The following is a 21447-nucleotide window of genomic DNA, read 5'->3' as shown; positions in this document are numbered from 1 at the left end:
AGAGCCATGGCCTTAAGCTAAACGCCAAAAAAATGTATAGTCATACCCTTTGGTAAAAACACGATAACCCCAAGTTACCACATAGGTGGCAATCCATTAAGTACAGAAGAGGTTATCAGGGACCTGGGGACCCAAGTTGACAGTAACCTTTCTTTTGACACTCACATTGCCAAAGTGGTTAGGAGGACCTTCTACATTGCCCACCTGATTATGAAGGGATTCACATCCAGATCAAGGGAGGTCATTGTTCCCCTGTACTCTTAACTTATCAGACCAATGATTGAGTACAATGCCCCATTCGGAATGTATCTTACCCGACACCTGCAGCAATTGGAAAGACCCCAAAAGTTCCTCACCAAAAGGATAAAGGGGCTCAAAAATATTCCATATGCTGCCCGACTGAAGAAATTCCAGCTCTATTCAGTCGCATACCATCTGCTCAGAGGTGACCTGTGCCTGACATACAAGGCCATGACCAACCCGGAATTAATGGACATGCTCCACCTCAAAAAATCCAAATCCACCAGAGCCACAAGAGCAAGAGACTTAAACCTCAACACGGATATAAATAGGACGTGCTGGAGGGACAGATTCATCACCCAGAGACTCCCGATGCTGTGGAACAGAATCCCGGTCCATGTGAGACAGAGCACCTCGCTGGCTCTGTTCAAGAGGAATCTTGACCAGTGGATGGGAGATCATAGGTTTACCCCAAGGATCATCTCTGTATCCCTGCTGGACAGAGGCATGGCAAACTAATGGGTATAGTATTCTTCAACCTAAGGGATGGTGAAAGCCACACAACTCTGGCTAGGCTTATAAATGCCCTAGGGCAGATAGCCTAGTATGAACCTATGAACCTATGAGAGCAAAAAGAAGTTATGTCCTCACCATAACGTTCCATCTGTGTTGTCCATTTTCATTCTTCCTTAACAGTTGGGGTTCAGATCCAATCCATGGATCCGACTCAGCTGTTGTTTTAGCTCATGGCAAACAAAAAGCTCAGGAGCTCCTCCCTTACCCATAATACACCAACCCCTAACATACCTCAGATCTTGTTTGCTGATTGATATAATGTAAGAAATTCTATCATAATATTTCTGACAGAAGAAGCCATTATCTGGAACTCAACACAAGGAGTGGTGGTGTTCTTAAAAATTTTCGTTCTTCCAGAAATCAATAGTGAAAAAGGTTGAGGGTTGGTGGGAGGGGAGTTGAGGAAGAATGAAAATGGGCAACACAGATGGGGCATTATGGTGAGTACATAACTTCTGATGTTGTCAATTTTCATTCATTCCTCAACAGTTGGGACAGAGTCCCCAGCTACCTAAAACCCCAGGTGGACTCTAAGGAAGAATATCCCTGAGTACAATTGAGCCAAAAGTTGCTGTTCCCCTTGAGATCAGATCCAGTTTGTAATGAGTAATAAAGGTATGAGGACTGACTCAAGTTGCAGCCGTATATATGTTGTCCAAAAAGCCCTAGACAGAAACACTGAAGTAGCCATGGACATAGTTGAATGGTCTCTTAAAGGTTTTGGTAAGGACAGACTTAACTTGTTGTAGACAAATGATATATAATCCATCAGCCATCCGGCCAAAGTTACCTTTGCAACTGATTTACACAATTTAGAATCTGCAAAGGAAATGAATAATTGATCCGCCTTTCTAATTTCTTTTATTCTAAGTAAAAATTTTATTGCTTGTGAACATCCAGTAAATGCAACATATATTTACCTTTATTATATATATTCACCTTTATTTGCAAATTTAGGAATGAAAACTGGCAGGTTAGTGAACTGGTTGATATTAGATTTTGACACCACCTTAGGAAGGAAAGAAGGATTGGTACGTAATGTTACTCTATCCCTGTGAAAAATCAAGTAGGGAGGTTTAGAAGACAAGGCTTGAAGTTCTGAAATCCATCTATCAGAGGTGATGGCCACCAGGAAGATAATCTTCCAGGTCAGAAACTTTAGATCACATTTTGCTGCTGGTTCAAAGGGGAAATGAATCAAGGCCTGCAGTACTAAATTTAAGTCCCATGGAGGAGTTGGATCTTCATAAGGGGGGTCTCAAAAGAAGGGTACCTCTCAAGAAGGCCTTACAAAGTTATAGGAAGCCAGAGAGGAGTTCTCAAATCCAGTGTAATGGCTGCTAATTGAACTCTAATTGTTGAAGAGATAGCTTCTTTGTTGAAAACAGTAGCCAAAAATTCAAGGACGCGTTATACAGGGGCTGAAAAGGGGTCAATATGTTTCTGAAGCACGCAAAAAACAAACCTCTTCCATTTTCTTCTGTACAGTTTTCTTGTAGAAGCTTTATGGGAATATAAAATTATATGACAGACAGGGGATGAGAGCATAGGTTGTCTGGCTATTAAAGAAAGAAAAGAAACCATCCCATCAGCTTTAGGTCTGAGATTTTCAGGTGAATCATGCCTGTCGGATGACACAGGAGGTCTAGAATTGGATCCAGAAAACAAGGTGGGTAAATTAGATGAGGCCAAAGAAAGGGGAACCAAATATTTTGAGGCCAGTAAAGTACGATGAGGATGACTTTGCTCTTCAACCAGAAAGCTTTCTGTAGATATTTAGGGTTCAAAGGAGTTGGAGGATACACATATAGGAGACCTGGTGACCACTTGTGCTGTAGAGCATCTGTCAGTGATTCCTGCAATGGGGGATTAGGGCAAAGAAGCTGCTGCTGCAGTTGTTGCTCAGTGGAGATGCAGAGAGATTGCAGCAAGGCTGGCCCCTTTGGCGAAAAATAATTTCTGCCACCTTCATGTTGAGAGAACACTCATGCAGTAGAAGACTGCATGAGTGATCTCTCAACATGAAGGTGGGAGATCACTCATGCAGTAGAAGACTGGACCTGTTCAATTTGTCTGCTATCACACTGGACTTCCCCAGAATGTGCATTGCTATCAGAAAATGGTTGGATGAGATCACCCATTGCCACACCCTGAGGGCTTCTCGACACAAGGGATAAGATTTGGTTCCTCCTTGTTTGTTGATGTACCAAACCACTGACATATTCTCAGTCTGAAATACAATTGTCCCAGTAGGGAGACAGTCTTGAAATGCCTGCAAAGTTATGAACACTGCTCTCATTTCCAGGACATTGATATGCATGTTGGCCTATTCGGGGGAGCAAGTGCCTTGAACTATTTTCATCAGGACGTGCCCGCCCACCCAATCTGGGGTGCATCCGTGGTCACTGTGGCCTTGGGTTGAGGGAGAATGAAAGGACGACCTTGTACAACCTGATCTAATCAAATCCACCACCAAAGGTATCTCTTGCTTCCTGAGTGATTCTTACCTGGGCTGCCATATGTTTGTAAAGAATAAACCATTGTGTTGTAACATCCATTGAAGAATTCTCATGTAAAATCTTGCTAGAGGAACTAGCCACCGACATTGATCCCAAGGCTTGTAGAATCAACTGGGCTGAGATTGTGGTTCTGTGAATTATTTTTCTGACCTAGAATCTGATAGTTTGTATTCTTGGGAGAGTAAGAGAAGCTGTCACTGATACTGTGTTGAAATTTGCCCCTAATAATTCCAATGTTTGAGACGGTTTTAACTGAGATTTCTTGTAATTTATGGTTATCCCCAGATAGGAGCAAGTCTGGAGTACCTGATCTCATGCTCTTATCAGTAGATGCCTCATTGGGGCAGTAATGAGCCAATCATCTAGGTACAGAAACACTCAGAATCCCTGCAGTCTGAAGTGATCTGCTACCACTGCTGTGCATTTGGTGAACACCCTGTGGTGAGGTCAATCAGCAGTGCTCTGTACTGGTAATGACTGGCTCCCAGTGGGAAGTATAGATACCTTCTGGATTGTCTGTTCATTTTTATGTGATAGTACGCAACCTGAAGGTCTGCTAAGCAGATCTAGTCATCCTTGCACAAAAAGGGCAGAATGAACTGAACTGTGATCATCCTAAACTTCGTATGTCAAACTGATTTGTTTAAGTTGCTGAGATCCAAAATCAGTCTCCAGTCCCCTGTTTTCTTTGGCACTAAAAAGAATGTTGTGTAAGTTCCAGATTCTAATCAGCCTGGTGGGACCTCTTCAATGACTCTTTTTTTCTAGCAGCTTTTGTATTTCTAGTGCTGCTGTATTCCTCTGACTGGGTGGAATATCGGAGAATTTTCATACAGATGGAAGTGGAAGGGAAAAGGGAATTATGTAACCTCTGAAAATAATCCTTTGCACTTTTTTTAATTTCTTCAAGTCTTTTGGGTTTCTAATACCATGAAGGGAATGGACTCCATTCCTAAGTCAAACCATGATTAAAGTTCTTAAAATTAGTGCTTTTTAATCTTTGATGTTAGCCAGAAGTGCTCTTCACAGCACCTGCAATGTGCTCAGTAATGACTCCTTCTGCAATTTGTATGGAGTTATATGTATTGGTAACATATATAAGTACAACTGTAGATTATTTTTTATAAGACCGATTGCTCCTATTACTATTGGAACTGTCTAGGTGTCCTTCTTCCACACTGCCCTTGTTTCTTTCTGCAAATCCTGGTATTTTATGACTTTGTGTCTGTCTGCATATAACACTCTGTAGTCATTAGGTGTAGCAATTTCAATGATCAATGCCACTTTTGTCTTCTTTTCATGGACTACTACATCTGGTTTTCCCGCATCTGTTTTTTGAACGGTTGGTAATGGGTGATCCCACGTAAAATAAACTTCATCATTTTCTATAATGCTTTGTGGTTCATGTTTCCAGTATTTTTCAGCTACCTCAATATTATAATGTTTGCACAATCCCCAATGCAACAGTCTTGCCTTTCAGTATACAGTCCTCCTGCCAATAGTATATCACAACCAGCAACAAGATGTGCGACTGTTTCCAATTCTGTTTTACAAAACCTACATTTGTTTGTTTCTCCCACATATTCAATGGAATTTGTAAACCAATGTGTACGTAGTCCACTATCTTTACTGCCAATATTAACCTTTCATCTTTTGGTTTAATTCACCTCTCCTTAACCATTCCTGCATTCGATTCTGATCAACATGAGGCTGTTCCAAGAGTTTTCTATTCTTGCAGTTATATTTATGCATTTCCCACATTTCTTGCTTTCTCATCTGATCCTTCACCTTATATTCTTTCTTTTGTTTTTGGCACATTCAGTTGCTGCCTGATTTTTATTTACTTCTGGTTTGATATCCATTCTTGCTTAACGTCAATATTGCTGAACTAAATAGGGAAGTCATCTTAGACTTATTCTCCTAATGTTTCAAAGCTTTCACTACATTTGGGTCTTGTCTGGTCAGCAGATATGTATGCAGTCCCACGATTGCAGATCTATACATGTAATCAATTTTGAGGAGACCCATACCTCCTTCAGAACAGGGAATATATAATCTTGGTATGCACAGATTTTTATAAATCATTTGATGAGCATGAAGCATCCTTCTTGTTTTTCTGTCCAACCTATCCAACACCTTTTGGGGCTAGTCAATCACTCCAAAACTGTAAGTTAGGACAGAAACAGCAAATTGGTTTATAGCTTGGACTTTGTTCCTAGATGTCAATGCTGTTCTCAGTATTAATTTAAGTCTTCTAAAATATTCCTTACTAGGTTTTATTCGCATTTGCTCATGTTTTATTGTTGATCCTTCTTCAGTTCCCAAATATGTATACACTCCCTTCTTGCTCAGGTTCTTTTATATCACATTTGTGTCTCAAACTGATGTTTTCTTGGTGCTGCAGCTTTCCTGCTTTAAAGGTTGCTTTTGCACATTTATCAAAACCATATGACATTCTTATATCATCCTGTATCATCTGCAACCATGTATTTTTTGTGATGTCTAGCCAGGCTCTCTGGTGCAGTGATAATCGAACCCCTATTGCCTCCAGAGGGGACAATTGGGCATCCTTTCAGGAGCGCTGGTAGGGTCTGTCAGAGAAAGAATCTCTAGATGATTGGTTCTCCTGGCCTCCTCTGCAGCATGGGCAGCATCTTCCATTTCTGTTCACCCCTCTGCCACTGGGGAACTATCTCCACATGGATCTTGGAAAGAACCCTGGGACTTTCTGAACCACGTCTTTTGACCACCTCTTTGATTCCTAGAGAAGGTTCTTCGAGGGGGTCAAAACTGTACGCCCACTGCAGAGAGGGTTTTTCCATCTATTTCACACCTGGACAGTGTGTCCCTCACTTTTGGGTCAAACAACAAACTGCTGTCAAAAGGTGGATTGACGAACAAGGATTTGAAGGGCTCTGCAAATTAACACAAGCACATCCAGGCATGTCTCTTAATGGAAATGCCTGAAACTGCCACCCTTGAGGTACCTTCAGCTGTATGAGATATAAGCGTTATGGACAAATTAGAAATGGGTTGAAGGGTCGCCACCTGTGAAGCCACAAAAGTCTGAGTCTCAGCAGTAATGGTCCCAAAAAGGAATTTTGACAGTTCTTTTAGCAAGTTCCTTTGTGGTCTTGTAAAGTGTGCCAGTTAGTTCAGCAACCTAAGTTTAAAGGTCACCAAAGCATATGCATGCTTCCCAAATCTGTCCAAAGCCCTAGACCCCCTGTTAAGAGGATGGACAGAGGAATTCTGCTCAGCAAGTTCATTCTTGTTGGCTGCACTATGACCATAGCATCTACGTGCAGTCCTTTGCTCCAAAACACCCTTCCTACAAGTGGTGTCAGAGTCCAATGCGGTCTCTTGATGATTGGCTCAACTGTGTCTGGCTCTTTCCATGCCCACCTAGAGATCAAGTCAATGAGCTCATCAGTGGCTGGAGTTACCCAGAAGGTAGACAGGTCAGACCCAAAGGCCTCCAGGAATACAGATTCCTCCGTGGAAGGGTTATAAGTTGAGCAACCACCTCTCTACTTAAGGACCTCAAGGATGTCTCCCAATTAGATGTCTTCAGGTGGTGACCTCGGAGACCTTTTTCCTTCATTGAAATAAATACCTTTGGTGATGGAATCTTGAGGGTAGTACAAGTGCCTCCTCTTGCACTTCCTCTTCCTAGGGACTTCTTCAGTGGAGTCCTCTGGAGAAGTGTCAGAAGAGACTGTAATACCCTGCTGGGTAACCTGCAGACTTAGGGCTGGCTGTCCTTGTGGCATAGATTGATGGGGCTCAAGGTGTAGAGACACCTGGGATCCAGAGGGAAGATCTGTGGGGCAGGAACCGTTCTTCCTGCCAAAGCAGAGAACACTCTCTTCGCCACGCCAAAGACAGAACACTCCAGGGAGAAGGAAGCCAATGGAGCCAAGAAGCCATGCTTCCTTTCCATCAGCTTTCCCTGCCTCAAAGGCATTCCACCTGAGTTGGAGGTCAGAGCCAAACTGTCCAGTGCAGAGGCTCCAAGGGGAAGAGATGGCTCCAAAAACTTCATTCAACTCTAACACCTCAGATCTGACAGGGATGCTTTGGTTCCAAGAGTCATGCAGTTCTGAAACTGTCAGAGCCTGTGCACTCAGAGATAGCCTTGGAGCCAAAGATACCAAAATCTTCGGATCCAATCCAGATGGCCCTGGAATGCTCAGATACAGGTGCTCCAAAACAATACTTCGGATTGGAGAAGGAGACAAAATTGATGGAGTAGTACAAAGACAGCCTTCCTGACCTGAAAGGGTAGGAGCAGGGGGAACTCCCATCTGTATCTGCACCGAGAGAAATTTCCTCATTATTCTGTCCACATCAGCCTTGGTCAGACTCCTGGAAGAATGAGAAGAAGCTACCGATGGGGAACTAGAGTGCCAGCGAGATTCGAAGTAAGGGAAAGGTACCCCAGAGGGTACTGGGTCTAAGAGGGAGAATACCTGGTCCTGGGCAAAGGCCTCAGATCAGAAGAACTATGATCTGAGGAACCTTTTGTGGACTCTGATGCCAGCTAAACAGGAGTAGTCTTCAGATCCAACTGATGCTTCTTCTTTGGTGGTTCTATGGTAGGATCCAGCAAGGGAGCCAAGGATCCCAAAGGCCTTGAAGACTTGGTTGAAGGCTCCTTTGACTTAGGCTTGGGAAGCTGAGCTCCAGAAATAGCCTCTGAAAAGGATGAGGGTAGCAAAACTTTCAAGATTAATTTGTTTTTCCTATCCACGACTGCTCACGGGTTGAAGGCCTTAAAGATAAAATAGTCTACTTAAAGATTGTCTGGGCCCATGCAGTATACACACAAGCATGTGCACCTGACAGAGGCAGCTTGTGCCCACATTAATGGCAATTCTTAAATCCAGAAGGGCCTGTCTCAGACATTTTGAAATAATAACAATAAGAAATGAGTAGAAATTTTGTTTATTTATTTACTTTAAACTATCAAAGGGAGAAAATATAGAAAATGCCAGCAATGATAATGAAGACTACACTAAAAAATTGTAAGAGGAAAAGGGAAAGAAAAGATTAGCAACTATGGTTAAAAGACTACACAAAAAGGTGTAAAAAGAGAGGATTTATAAATGGAAAGATGTGATATATTACAGAAAATAAAAAATAAAGAAATAACTTATCTCTATGCTTAAACACTCAAGAGCTGAAGGTGACGGCATCCAAATGTGAAAGCAGCAAATGAGATCTGTGGTATGTTAGGGGTTGGTGCATTATGGGTAAGGGAGGAACTTGAGAGCATTTTGGTGGGCATAAGCTAAAATAATGGCCAAGTCAGATTTGAGGATTGGATCCGAACCCCAACTGTTGAGGACTGAATGAAAATCGCAACATCAGATGTAAGAGTACAGAGACCTGAGATCTTCTTGGTGAGGAAACACTGAGGTCTTTCAAGCTGATTTAGGTACTTGGTGAAGTACATGCTGAAGAGTACATTATATTCACTGCTGAGCCAAATAAGGGAGAATAAAGTGCGATCATAACTTTTTTGGACCTTGAGGGGATGCCATGAAGGATAAGCTATGCAAAATAGAAGGATTTTATATCCAGAGAGAGAGAGAGAGAGAGACAGAGGAAGACCTAATGTACAGAGATAATGTCCTAACTATAGTCCAGTTTACTCAGGTTACTCAGGTTCTTTGGTGGTTCTATGGTAGGATCCAGCAAGGGAGCCAAGGATCCCAAAGGCCTTGAAGACTTGGTTGAAGGCTCCTTTGACTTAGGCTTGGGAAGCTGAGCTCCAGAAATAGCCTCTGAAAAGGATGAGGGTAGCAAAACTTTCAAGATTAATTTGTTTTTCCTATCCACGACTGCTCACGGGTTGAAGGCCTTACAGATAAAATAGTCTACTTAAAGATTGTCTGGGCCCATGCAGTATACACACAAGCATGTGCACCTGACAGAGGCAGCTTGTGCCCACATTAATGGCAATTCTTAAATCCAGAAGGGCCTGTCTCAGACATTTTGAAATAATAACAATAAGAAATGAGTAGAAATTTTGTTTATTTATTTACTTTAAACTATCAAAGGGAGAAAATATAGAAAATGCCAGCAATGATAATGAAGACTACACTAAAAAATTGTAAGAGGAAAAGGGAAAGAAAAGATTAGCAACTATGGTTAAAAGACTACACAAAAAGGTGTAAAAAGGGAGGATTTATAAATGGAAAGATGTGATATATTACAGAAAATAAAAAAATAAAGAAATAACTTATCTCTACGCTTAAACACTCAAGAGCTGAAGGTGACGGCATCCAAATATGAAAGCAGCAAATGAGATCTGTGGTATGTTAGGGGTTGGTGCATTATGGGTAAGGGAGGAACTTGAGAGCATTTTGGTGGGCATAAGCTAAAATAATGGCCAAGTCAGATTTGAGGATTGGATCCGAACCCCAACTGTTGAGGACTGAATGAAAATCGCAACATCAGATGTAAGAGTACAAAGACCTGAGATCTTCTTGGTGAGGAAACACTGAGGTCTTTCAAGCTGATTTAGGTACTTGGTGAAGTACATGCTGAAGAGTACATTATATTCACTGCTGAGCCAAATAAGGGAGAATAAAGTGCGATCATAACTTTTTTGGACCTTGAGGGGATGCCATGAAGGATAAGCTATGCAAAATAGAAGGATTTTATATCCAGAGAGAGAGAGAGAGAGAGACAGAGGAAGACCTAATGTACAGAGATAATGTCCTAACTATAGTCCAGTTTACTCAGGTTACTTTAGTGGGTCAAACATCTGAGGCACTGTCAGGGAGGATAGTTGTGCCTATTCTTGGTCCTGACTACAGCCCAGGTGACCTGGGTTCTGTTAGAAGCTCTGACATCTGAGGAGCTGGCAGGAATGATGGGTGTGCCTATCCTCAGAAGGAGGGGTGGGATGTGAATGCATCCAGGGTACACTGCTGTGGTTCAACTGCCCTGGTGGATTCCCAGAAAAGCAACCATGAGGTGATACCTGAGGGTAGGCAGGGTATCCTGCTGACATCAGCCCCTTGTAGATGTAAGGGGCAGTTCAGCACTGATGTCCACTGCATGCCCAACCACTAGGATGTTACTGAGTGCACACAGGAGCAAGGATAAACAGGGAAAATAATCCCCAGCAGCAGTGGGATGCTTCCCTAGATACCTCTATCTCCTCACTGGCCCCAGACATGGGAAGGATTTAGTCCATGGGAGGTTAAGGTTGGTCCTGGAGACCCAGAGTATCATTGGAAGAACTGGGTGCAGCTGATGGTCAGCTTCTGACAGCCAAATACAAGTAAAAAAAATACTGCTTCTACTCAGGAGATTGTATCAAGGGAAACTCTTTAGATCAGACAGTGCACTCCCCAGTTAGCTGATCAAAAATACTGGTTTTCAAAAATATAGCCCTGATGTGCTCCACATACACATTCACTACCATCACTGGTTAGATCTGATCATTGTGCAATAGTAGTTACAGTGGATATAAAAAGTGTACATACCCCTGTTAAAATGCCAGGTTTTTGTGATATAAAAAAATGAGACCACAATAAATCATTTCAAATCCTTTCCCACCTTTAATGTAACCTATAACCTGTACAGTTCAATAGAAAAACAAACAAATTTGTTAGTGGAAAAAATATAAAAAATAAAAAACGTACAATACATGGGTTGCAGAAGTGTGTGTATCAATAAACTGTAATACAAAAAGGAAAAAAAATCTCATCCAGAGAAATAAACTGAAAACCTCACATTTCACAAGTGAAATTAAGAGCTTAAACAAAGAGCTTAGGAGCAAAATCAAAACGTTGTGAACTTCTAATTGCAAGAAGTCTGGACAAAGCCAAAAATAATGGTGGGACAAAGACCCCAAATCAGGGACAAATTTTAAATATTGCTCTTATAAGCTAAGAAAGTTGCTAGAAAAACAGGTTTTGCATCACCATACATTTTCTGAAGGATATGAGGTCTGAAACTCAAATGTTTGTCATTATTTAGTGACTTCAATCCTCAGTGATTTGGCCAGGAAACCACAAATTGTGTTAGGAAATATGAGGCAAAAATCTGGACAACTGAGAGGTGATAAGTATTTAATGAAAATCTGCACCTCTATAAATGATAAACATACAGCCTTTTAAAACTATTTTTTCAAATCTAAGGAATAACAACCAGTAATGTATCAAACTGATATGTAATAATAATGCTTTGTCAGCCCTGACGACATAGCAAACTGAGGTATTTTGTTTTTACTGACAAAGCAAACAAATTAGCAGATATGTTTACCTCAAACTTTACTCCCATGTCAGCACCCCCACCATGGATCACCTCAGAGCAGGTTCTAAGGGCACTGCTCAAAGCCAAGAACACTAGTTTTATGGGTCCAGACAAGGTGCCTTGCTGCTTTCTTTTTTAACATCTTTATTAAATATGAAATTAAAAAGTGACATAGGTACATATACAGTAAAAGAAAACAAAGCAGATTAACATTTCTTCTGCTATTTTCATGCAGTATACATTTTAACACTTTTCATTCACTCCAACATAACGTTCTCAATTCTTGTTTTCCCTTATATTTCACTCCTCCTACTAACAATGTTCTGCATGTATAGTTCCCACAAATGTAATTTATTTCTACGTAATTTGCTTCTTCCTTTTCTAAAGATCCCTCTTAGTACCTCAATTACAGTTGGTTTAGATTTTGATTTTTATTTTCTAATTGCTTTTTTTGCTGCCAATAACATCAAACATAGTAAGGCCACTCTGTGTCTTAACAAGTCAGATCTTATATCCAGGCTCAGAATTTCCCTAGTTACAACCATTTGCTCCCCAATATTTCTAACAAAGTATTCTGATGTGGAATTTTTTTTAATCTACCAACTCTATATTCGCAAAAACATACTCCCAATGATGTTTCTCTTTCCCATTATACCATCACCATTTACTGTTTGCTACAAGAAAAATTCTCTGAAGTCGGTTTGGGATATAAAAACACATAAACATCCTAAATCTTCTGGAATGTGTTGCACACCTGAGAGCTGTATAGGTGTCCTTCCATTGTATACTGCCTTTCCATTCCCTCTTCTCAATCTAATCTAGTCTGATTGATTCTTATAGTCATCGCAGAATATTTTATATGTCCTACTAATTATTAATTTTTTAACATCAACTGTTTCATTTAACAATCTTGTGTAACCTTTTCTTTGCCTATACTCTGCTATCAGTTCTTGGTAGAGAGAAGGTGGTCTCGAAGCTCCACCCCCCCCCATTTCATCATCATTACTTTCAACTTTGCCTTATAACCTCCTGTTTGTGTTATATATATTATCTTTAACTGCATAGCTCTAAATATCCCTTTAAATTGGGTAATCCTAAAGCACCTTGTTCTGTGTTGAGAATCAGCTAAACACTCTTACTAGTGAAGTCCCACAGAGATTTATACTAGGGCTCCTGATATTTGGCATGAACCTCTCTGAGTTTAAAGCTGATGTGAAGACTCTGTGGCTGACCAAGTTTACAGAAGTTTACAAACTCAGAGCCATCATCCATTTTCCAGAGAACTCTCACATCAGCTAAGATGTTTTAACATGTACTGACCTATGGTGCCAAGACCGTAACCTACATCTATTGCTAAAAAGTGTATTTTTGTGCCCTTTGGAAAACACAAGTACCTATATGTATATCTCATAAGCAATATCACCCACAAAACTGACAAGGTCATTTGTGATATGGGCACTTTGGTAGAAAATCAACTCTTCTTTGATTATCATGTATCTACTGTTATCAGAAAGTCTTTCTACACAACTTAGCTGATCATCAACAGTATATCTTTGAGGTCCAAACAAGTAATGTATAGCTCTCCACAACAAAAAACAGTGATATGAGAAATAACCAGGACTTCAGTTAAAATCCACACAGTAAGTTTATTAAAATCCAAATAACTCTAGCGCCTTAGCTACTCAACCTTCTTGGAGTTGATAAAACACAAGTTAACACAGTCTTAAATAATACAAATAATTAAACCAATCAATTATTCAATAAAAAATTAAATAATCAAATAATTACAAGAGTTTTCCAGTTACATTCCCTGTTCAGTCCAGCAGATGTCAGAGTGTTATATTTTAAAATAAAAATTGTTTCTTTCAACAGCAATTTATTTTTCAGTGCAAGGGCATTTTCAGCTAGAAATATGTTCCAAAATACAGCCTTTTAAAACAGAATAAATTCCCCCATGAAAAGAGTTAAAATGCTACAGGATTTTCATATTTATTGTTCCTAATATCTCTTATATGTTCCTGTAGACTTATTCTAAAAGATCTTTTTGTTTCCCCTATATAGACTAGACCACAGGGACACTTCAGAGCATAAACCACTCCACATGTATTACACATATAGCGTGACACAGGATTATATTGAATACCATTAATATCACTAAAAAATAAAATAAAGCAATTTATAGATCTCCGCTATTCCTTTATTAAGCCCATAATAGAATATAATACTGCCTTTGGTATACATCAGTCTAATTACCTCATCCAGCTTGAAAAGCCACAATGATTCTTCACCAAGAGGATCAACGGCATAAGTTGCATGAGCTACACTGACCACCTCAAAGCTTTATCTTACAGTTTCACAAGTTCATAGGTGTTTACTAGGCTAACGACCACAAGGGCCTTTTTAAGCCTAGCCCTGCATCCCAAATCTCTGACAAGTTCTGATACCCTTGATAAGTATAAGCATGGGCCTGGGAGATGAACTATTTACAGGTTACCTGTGTACATTAGAGACATAGGTGCCAAACTAGGGATCCGTTTCCAGTTTCCTATCCAGTTGTCCAGGTTGCACTTGAATTGGGTTAGGGAGGAACTCTGCTTCACATGGAAGGGGAGCTTGTTCCATAGATGAGGTAGTTTCTGGGATACATACCTATCTCTCCAGCAGGTCCTATTTATATCACAGGCAAGGTTTAAGTCTTTAGAATGTGTAATTCTGGTGCAGTTTGCTTTGTGGAGATGCAGGAGATTCATCAGAGTGGGGTCTGACAATGCCTTGTATGCCAGGCATAGATCTCCCCTCAAAAGCCTGTAGGAGACATAATACAAGCATTGGGCCTTGAGACAGTTTGCATAAGACATTTTACTTATGCCCTGTATTCTTTTAGTGAAAAACCTCTGTGGACGTCCCACTTGTTGGAGATGCCTGGTTAGGTACATACCAAAGGGGGTATTGTACTCAATGATAGGTCTGATGAATGCCGAATACAGTGGAACAATGACTTCCTTGGACTTAGATGCTATACCTTTGTTTATAAGTTGTGCAACATGGAATGATTTCCTCACCACTGTAGACACGTGATGATCAAAGGCTAAATTCTATCTATGTGTTTCCCTAAATCCCTGACTACTGGGTCAGCTCTAAGGGGTGTGTTGTCAATATGATACCAGGGATGGATGACTTCCCAAAGGATACTATAATGCATTTCTTGGCATTTAGTTTTAGTCCATGGCTCTGACACCAGTTGTTTGTCTGTGTCAGCCCCTCCCAGGAAAACATTTGTGTCAGTGTGAGATTCAATGACAGCCCCTAATTTGCAATCATCTGCAAATTTAGTCAGCCAGAGACCACTGAAATTAGGCCTGACTTCTGAGAAGTAAATGCCAAAAAGGAGTGGTCCAAGGACTGATCCCTGAGGGACTCCACTTGTGACTGACCTCTTTGTAGAGGTGGACTCCCCAATTCTAAATTCCTGAATCTTGTCTATGAGCCAGTTGGCTATCCACCGGGTAACAAACGGGTTTGTACCTAACCTCCTGAGTCTGTCAACAATGCTCAAGTGTGGTATTGTGTCAAATGCCTTGGCCAGGTCAAGGTAGTTAGTGTGAACCATTTTGCCCTCATCCATTGCTTTGGTGACCTTCTCAAAGACGTCCACCAGATTGAGTAGGCATAATCTGCCATTGACTAAACAAAACTGGGTTAGGTCCAGTATCTGGAGGTTTACTATACCTCTATTGAGCATCTCCATGATAATTCTTTCCATGGCTTTACATACAACACTTGTGAGACTTATGGGTCTGTAGTTTACAGGGTCTGTAGATGGCCCACCTTTGTGCAGTGGGATGACTGTTGCCTTTCTCCATTTATGAGGCACAAAGCCTGTTTGGAGGCTACAGTTAAATAGTAATTCCAGAGGTCCTGATAGGTCATGTTTCATGCTATTTAGAAGGCATCCTGGAATTTCTTGGTCTTAGAGAGAGAGAGAGAGAGAGAGCATTAAGGACCTGTTCCCTAGTGATAGTAGGGGGAGTTATATATATTTCCTGAGGGAAAGAGAGAAGTAAAGTTGGAAATGAATTTATCAGCCAGGAGGTTTGCTATATCTTCTAGCTCAGTATAGGTGGCTCCATTTACAATGAGCTCTGCACATAATTGTGTATTGCCTTTGAGGTTGTGGACATAGCTAAAGAATGCTTTGTGGTTGTTCTTGGCCTGGGAGGCCAAACTTACCTCAGATTTGGCTTTGGTAGACTTTATTTCTCCTGTGAGTTGTTTGTTTATCTCTTTTCTCCATTTCAATAAGTTACATAGGTATAACCTCTTCTTTACCTACAAGACTTCAAATTACTTAACCTCGTGTGACCTCCTACACATTCACAAAACCTGTAACACTATAAACACCTACTCAATAGATAAAAACCCAGGGGCGGCCCATGCTATTGGACTGCTGGACTGCAGCCCCCTCAACAAAAGAACTAAAAAGAAATTAAAAAAAAAAGAGGACTTTGCGCAGTAGTCCAGACTACTGCGAGTCTACAGTGCATGCTCCCGGCAGTCCAGGTAGGGAAACATGAGGAGACGTCTGTGCACAGACTCGCTGGGAAAACACATCGGGGCCAGACTGCAACACCAGCAGTCAGTCTCCCTCGTCGGGAAGGGTTTGGATCGCGGGAATCTCACGGGTCTTTGGATTATTGCGCAGGCACATTTGGATTAGTGTGTGTGTGTGTGTAAATGCCCCAGGTGCTCATGGTGGTGTGGTAGGGAATACCTCAGGCTTGAAACCTGTACCCTGTATGCAGGTGTTAAAGACTTGAGTTCCCTACCCACCACCATTTGTAAAAAAATTGCAGATTTTTGCCTCATATTTGATCTGATCTGTTCCTCATAATATCTGTGGTTTGTAAATGTTGCAATGCTTGATATTTGATGGTGTAGTAGTAGCATTGTTGCCTCACAGCTGCAGGTTCTCAGGTTTGATTCTTGGCTGGGGTTCCTTCTTTGTTGGGTCGTTTGCTTGATATTTGATGGTGTAGTAGTAGCAGTGTTGGGGTTCCTTCTTTGTGGGGTCTGTTTGCTTGATATTTGATGGTGTAGTAGTAGCATTGTTGCCTCACAGCTGCAGGTTCTCAGGTTTGATTCTTGGCTGGGGTTCCTTCTTTGTGGGGTCTGTATCTTCTCCCTGTGTTTGTGTGGGTTTGCTTTTGTGTCCTCCCATGTTACAAAGACATGTCTGCATTATTTCTTCCTGGGCCTCTGCTGAAAATTGTTTTTTTGTTCCAAGTCAGACTGTCCTGATTAACAAATGTTAAATAAAATTGACAGGCATTTGAATTTCAGACTTCAGGTTTCTGAATGTTTAATTTCTTACATATTTGATGGTGCAGTGGCAGTATTGTTGCCTCATAGCTACAGGATTTGTGGTTTGATTCTTGGCTGTGGTGCCTTCTTTGTGGAGTCTCCATCTTATCTCTGTGTTTGTGTGGTTTGCTCTGGTATCCTGCCATTTTACAAAGACGTGTCTACAGCATTTCTCCCTGGGCCTCTGCTGAAAATTGTTTTTGTTCCATCAGAAGTAAAATTGACAGGCATTTGAATTTCAGACTTCATAGTCTTCAGAAAATACATAGTAAAACAACTTTTTATTCTAGCAATAAATATATAGTAACACAACCTTTTATTATAGCAATTTTTAAGTTTATAGGATGACTATTTTAAATTTTTCCTTATTTTTGGGACTGTAATACCCTGTTAGTGGCTTTGTCCAGGTTTTTTGTGCTAAGGTTGACAGCTATGGCAAGAACTGAATTCACTGAATATGTTTGAGGGCTGTATTCCCTCATTACTGGGTTTGTCCAGGTGTTTTGTGCTAAGAGGTTGACAGCTATGGTGAGAACTGAATTAATTAAATGATAGCCATTTAAGTTTCAGTCTTCCTCTCGTTCACAAAACAGCTGATTTGGTGTAGTGTTATGTTGCTCTTGACTGTTTTGCACAGGGACCTTGTCTGTAAAATGCACGGTGGTAACACAGCATTTGTCTTTCACAAAGCAGGTGATTTGGCATAGTGGTATGTTCTGACTCTTTTTTGCACAGGGACTTTGGCAGTAAAATGTATGGTGGTACCATGGTAACACAGCATTTTATTCTAGCAGCTTTCCAAGATTATACAAGCAATGTTTAATGTGTCCCTGGTTTTTGCCCTTTTGACCCACCCCAATAAATTTGGCTTTTTCCAGACTTCTTGTGCTGCAAAGTTGAGATGCAGTTGAGTATTGAGCAGATTTTACAAGGAGCTGAGAGCTGCAGGGGAAGAGAAGTTTAGTGCTAATAGCACAACAGGCTGTGTGCTTGCTTTTGACGCAGAAGGTTGTTGGTTCTACTCCCATAAGGGGTGAATGCTGAAAGTTAAGATATTAATTATGAGCCTGTTATCAGTTTGCCATCCATTTCCTATTGCAATATTACTAGCTTATTTTTAATGTAATTTAGGCAATTTATTCCACAGGGGCATCAGACACTTTATTGTTTGATGAAACCATGAAATATAAAGGTGATTGCTAGCACCAACCTCTTCATTACAGATTTATTTAACGTGGAATTATTTAGATGACTTTTTTACTACTTCAGAGATTGTGCATATTTACTGATAATAGTGGACTGTAGAAGTTTGAGTAGACTTTTATGATGGAAATGTTCTGAATTGGACAGTTTTGTTTCATTGTTTACTGGAAAAATGTTCAAAGCAATAGGAAGGTGTATCAAAGAGCACATGTACGTTTCATATGCAAGGGGCCTATGATTTGAAAACAGCCCAGAATTAATTTTTATCTGCCACGAGTAAAATGTATTTTCTTTGAATGTGGATTTTAATGTTGTTTCAGTGAATGTGAGTTTCAAGGGCAGAGAAGGTTTAATGCCAAGTTTGTTATGTCTTAGTGTTTGCGCTGTAAAATGCAAAAATAAAACTTTCAAATGAAGTTCAAATCATCATTGAAGTAAATCAGTATGCACATTAGTGTTTATGGTAAATGGAGTGAAATAGCAAATTAATGGATCATTGGAATGGCTGCAGGGAGGCTCCATTCGACCAGGGTTTTGTGAGGGGGAAGGGTGGCAAACTTAGACAGCCCCAGCTGAACCATATATCTCCCAACTGTCCAGATTTTCAAAGAATGAATAGATGTTTTGCTTCTTATTTTTGATTTGTTCCTCATAAAAATGTGTGGTTTTCTGGCAAATCATTTAGGAATTAAGTCACTAAATAATGACACACCTAGTTTCAGACTTCATAACCTTCAGAAAAATGCATGCTAAAGTAAGACCTGTTCTATCAACTGTCCCAGTTTATAGAAGAGCATTTTTAGTACTGTTTATATGTTCCCCCCAATATATTTGGCCTTGTCCAGATTTATGTCACAGTTTATACAAGAGCAATTTTTAGTACTGTTTATATGTTCCCCCAATATATCTGGCCTTGTCCAGATTTATTGCATTAACAGGTTGAGAGATACATGCAAATAAATTGCTTTATAGAATTAGGCATAGCCAAACCTCTGAACTGTCCCTGATTTTGACTCAAAATGTTGCTCTTCCCCTAATGATCCCTCCGCAAAATAGCAATTTTGGAAGAAAACATGGAGGGTTTATAATTAAGAAATAACGGTAATAATCAGATTACTTTTATTTCAGAAATGCATGTAGATTATTTTATTTTGTCAGCTGCTCAAGTTAGCAGTACTAATATTAAAGTGTCCCTTCTTTGACAGGTTCCCAGCTGTATTGTGTTGCTATTTTATATTTTTACATCACATTTTTGGTCCGTTTTCATAAAATTGTGTTTTTGGCAAATTAGTGACAAATAATTAAAGACTGAAGTTAGAAAATAATGACAGACATTTGAGTTTCAGATTTCATACCATTCAGAAAATTCATACTAATGCAAGACCTCTATTAGCTTTCTAAGGTTATAAGAGCAATATTTTAAAAATTGTCCTTATTTTTGGGCCTTTGTCCCATTTCTTTCTATGGCTTTGTCCAGATTTCTTGCTCTGAGGTTGAGAGGTATGACAAATGTGTCAGGGCCATCACAAGTCAGCCAGAGACATTTCAAACTGTGACATACTTGTTATACCCCACTCCCCCATGTAGTGACTCTGGATGTGTGGAAGCAAGGCAAGGAGTAGTTATGCAGTGTAAATGTGCAGAGAATCCCACCCATCCAAGGTAGACACAAGTACTAGAGTGGCTTTTCATCTGTCCTTGATTTTTGCAGAATGGTCTGGTTTCTGTCATATTTTTTGTACTGTTGATTTATGCTTATTACTCAAAGTGCATGTTGCTCTGTGTTTAAGTAGCAACACTTTAATGACCATCAGGTAAACTTGGCTGAGATTGCAAGATGCAAGTAAGCTTTAATAAGCATACTGTTAAAGAATTGCCAACATTGAAAGCCTTTCTGTTGCCATGTAGAGAATACTTAACTAGATAATGTATAAGCCTTGGGTATTGAAATGCATATGCCAGTATTTGTAATAAAGGACAGAATTACATTATTTTAAGAGTCTCATTACACTTGGAGACTTACAGTCATCTCTGCAGGCTTTAACCATAAACCGAATGCCAATCGTGTGGTCTATAACCTGTACAGTAATCCTTTTAAGCAATGTATCTTGAGCTTATTTCTTGTTTGATTTTCATTTTTTACTTTGATCATGTTTTCCCCATGAAACAAGTAGTTGTCAGGCAGCAGGTCTTTTTTTGGATAAGGAACATTTTTACAAGTGGGGGCATCAGAGATTTCTACTTTCAGCATGTTACTTGTTACTTTAATAAAGCTGAATATACATTATAATTAGAACTGCAGTGCAAGAAGTGGTTTGAGTTGAGTGCTGCTTGTTTTTCTTATACTTGATTTTGACTGGCATTCCATTAATGTATTTTAAAAAAAGTAATTTATTTCTTCATGCCTCACAACCTTTTTTGTTTCCATCTAGATATTAAGCTGTCATGCAGCCAATGCATTGAAATGTTTTTATTCTTCTACACTTCATTTTGTCTTGATTGGACTCTCATGACAACTGTCTGGCACCCAACGCAGTATATTTAGTTTTTGTGGTTTGCTACTACAGGTGTTTGTGTGTGTGGTAGGGAATACCTCAGGCTTGAATCCTGTACCTTGTATGCAGGTTTTAAAGACCTTAATTCCCTACCCACCACCATTTGTGAAAAAAAACTGCAGATTTTTGCCTCATGTTTGATCTGATCTGTTCCTCATAATATCTGTGGTTTGTAAATGTTGTAATGCTTGATATTTGATGGGGCAGTTGTAGCATTGTTGCCTCACAGCTGCAGGTTCTCAAGTTTGCTTCTTGGCTGGGGTGCCTTCTTTGTGGGGTCTTTATCTTCTCCCGGTGTTTGTGTGGGTTTGCTTTTGTGTCCTCCCATGTTACAAAGATATGTCTGCATTATTTCTTCCTGGGCCTCTGCTGAATTTTTTTGTTCCAAGTCAGACTGTCCTGATTAACAAATGTTAAATAAAATTGACAGGCATTTGAATTTCAGACTTCAGGTTTCTGAATGTTTAAGTCCTTGCATATTTGATGGTGCAGTGGTAGTATTGTTGCCTCACAGCTATAGGTTTTCTGGTTTGATTCTTGGCTGGGGTGCCTTCTGTGTGGAGTCTGCATCTCCTCCCTGTGTTTGTGTGGATTTGCTCTGGTGCCCTGTCATTTTACAAAGACGTGTCTGCAGTATTTCTCCCTGGGTCTCTGCTGAAAATCATTTTTATTCTGTCAGCAGTAAAATTGACAGGCATTTGAATTTCAGACTTCATGTT

The sequence above is a fragment of the Protopterus annectens genome, chromosome 9.part0, assembly GCF_019279795.1.
Source record: "Protopterus annectens isolate FY-2018-M chromosome 9.part0, PAN1.0, whole genome shotgun sequence".
In the NCBI taxonomy this organism is placed as follows: domain Eukaryota; kingdom Metazoa; phylum Chordata; order Ceratodontiformes; family Protopteridae; genus Protopterus; species Protopterus annectens.
Note: the sequence above shows the minus strand (reverse complement) of the source record.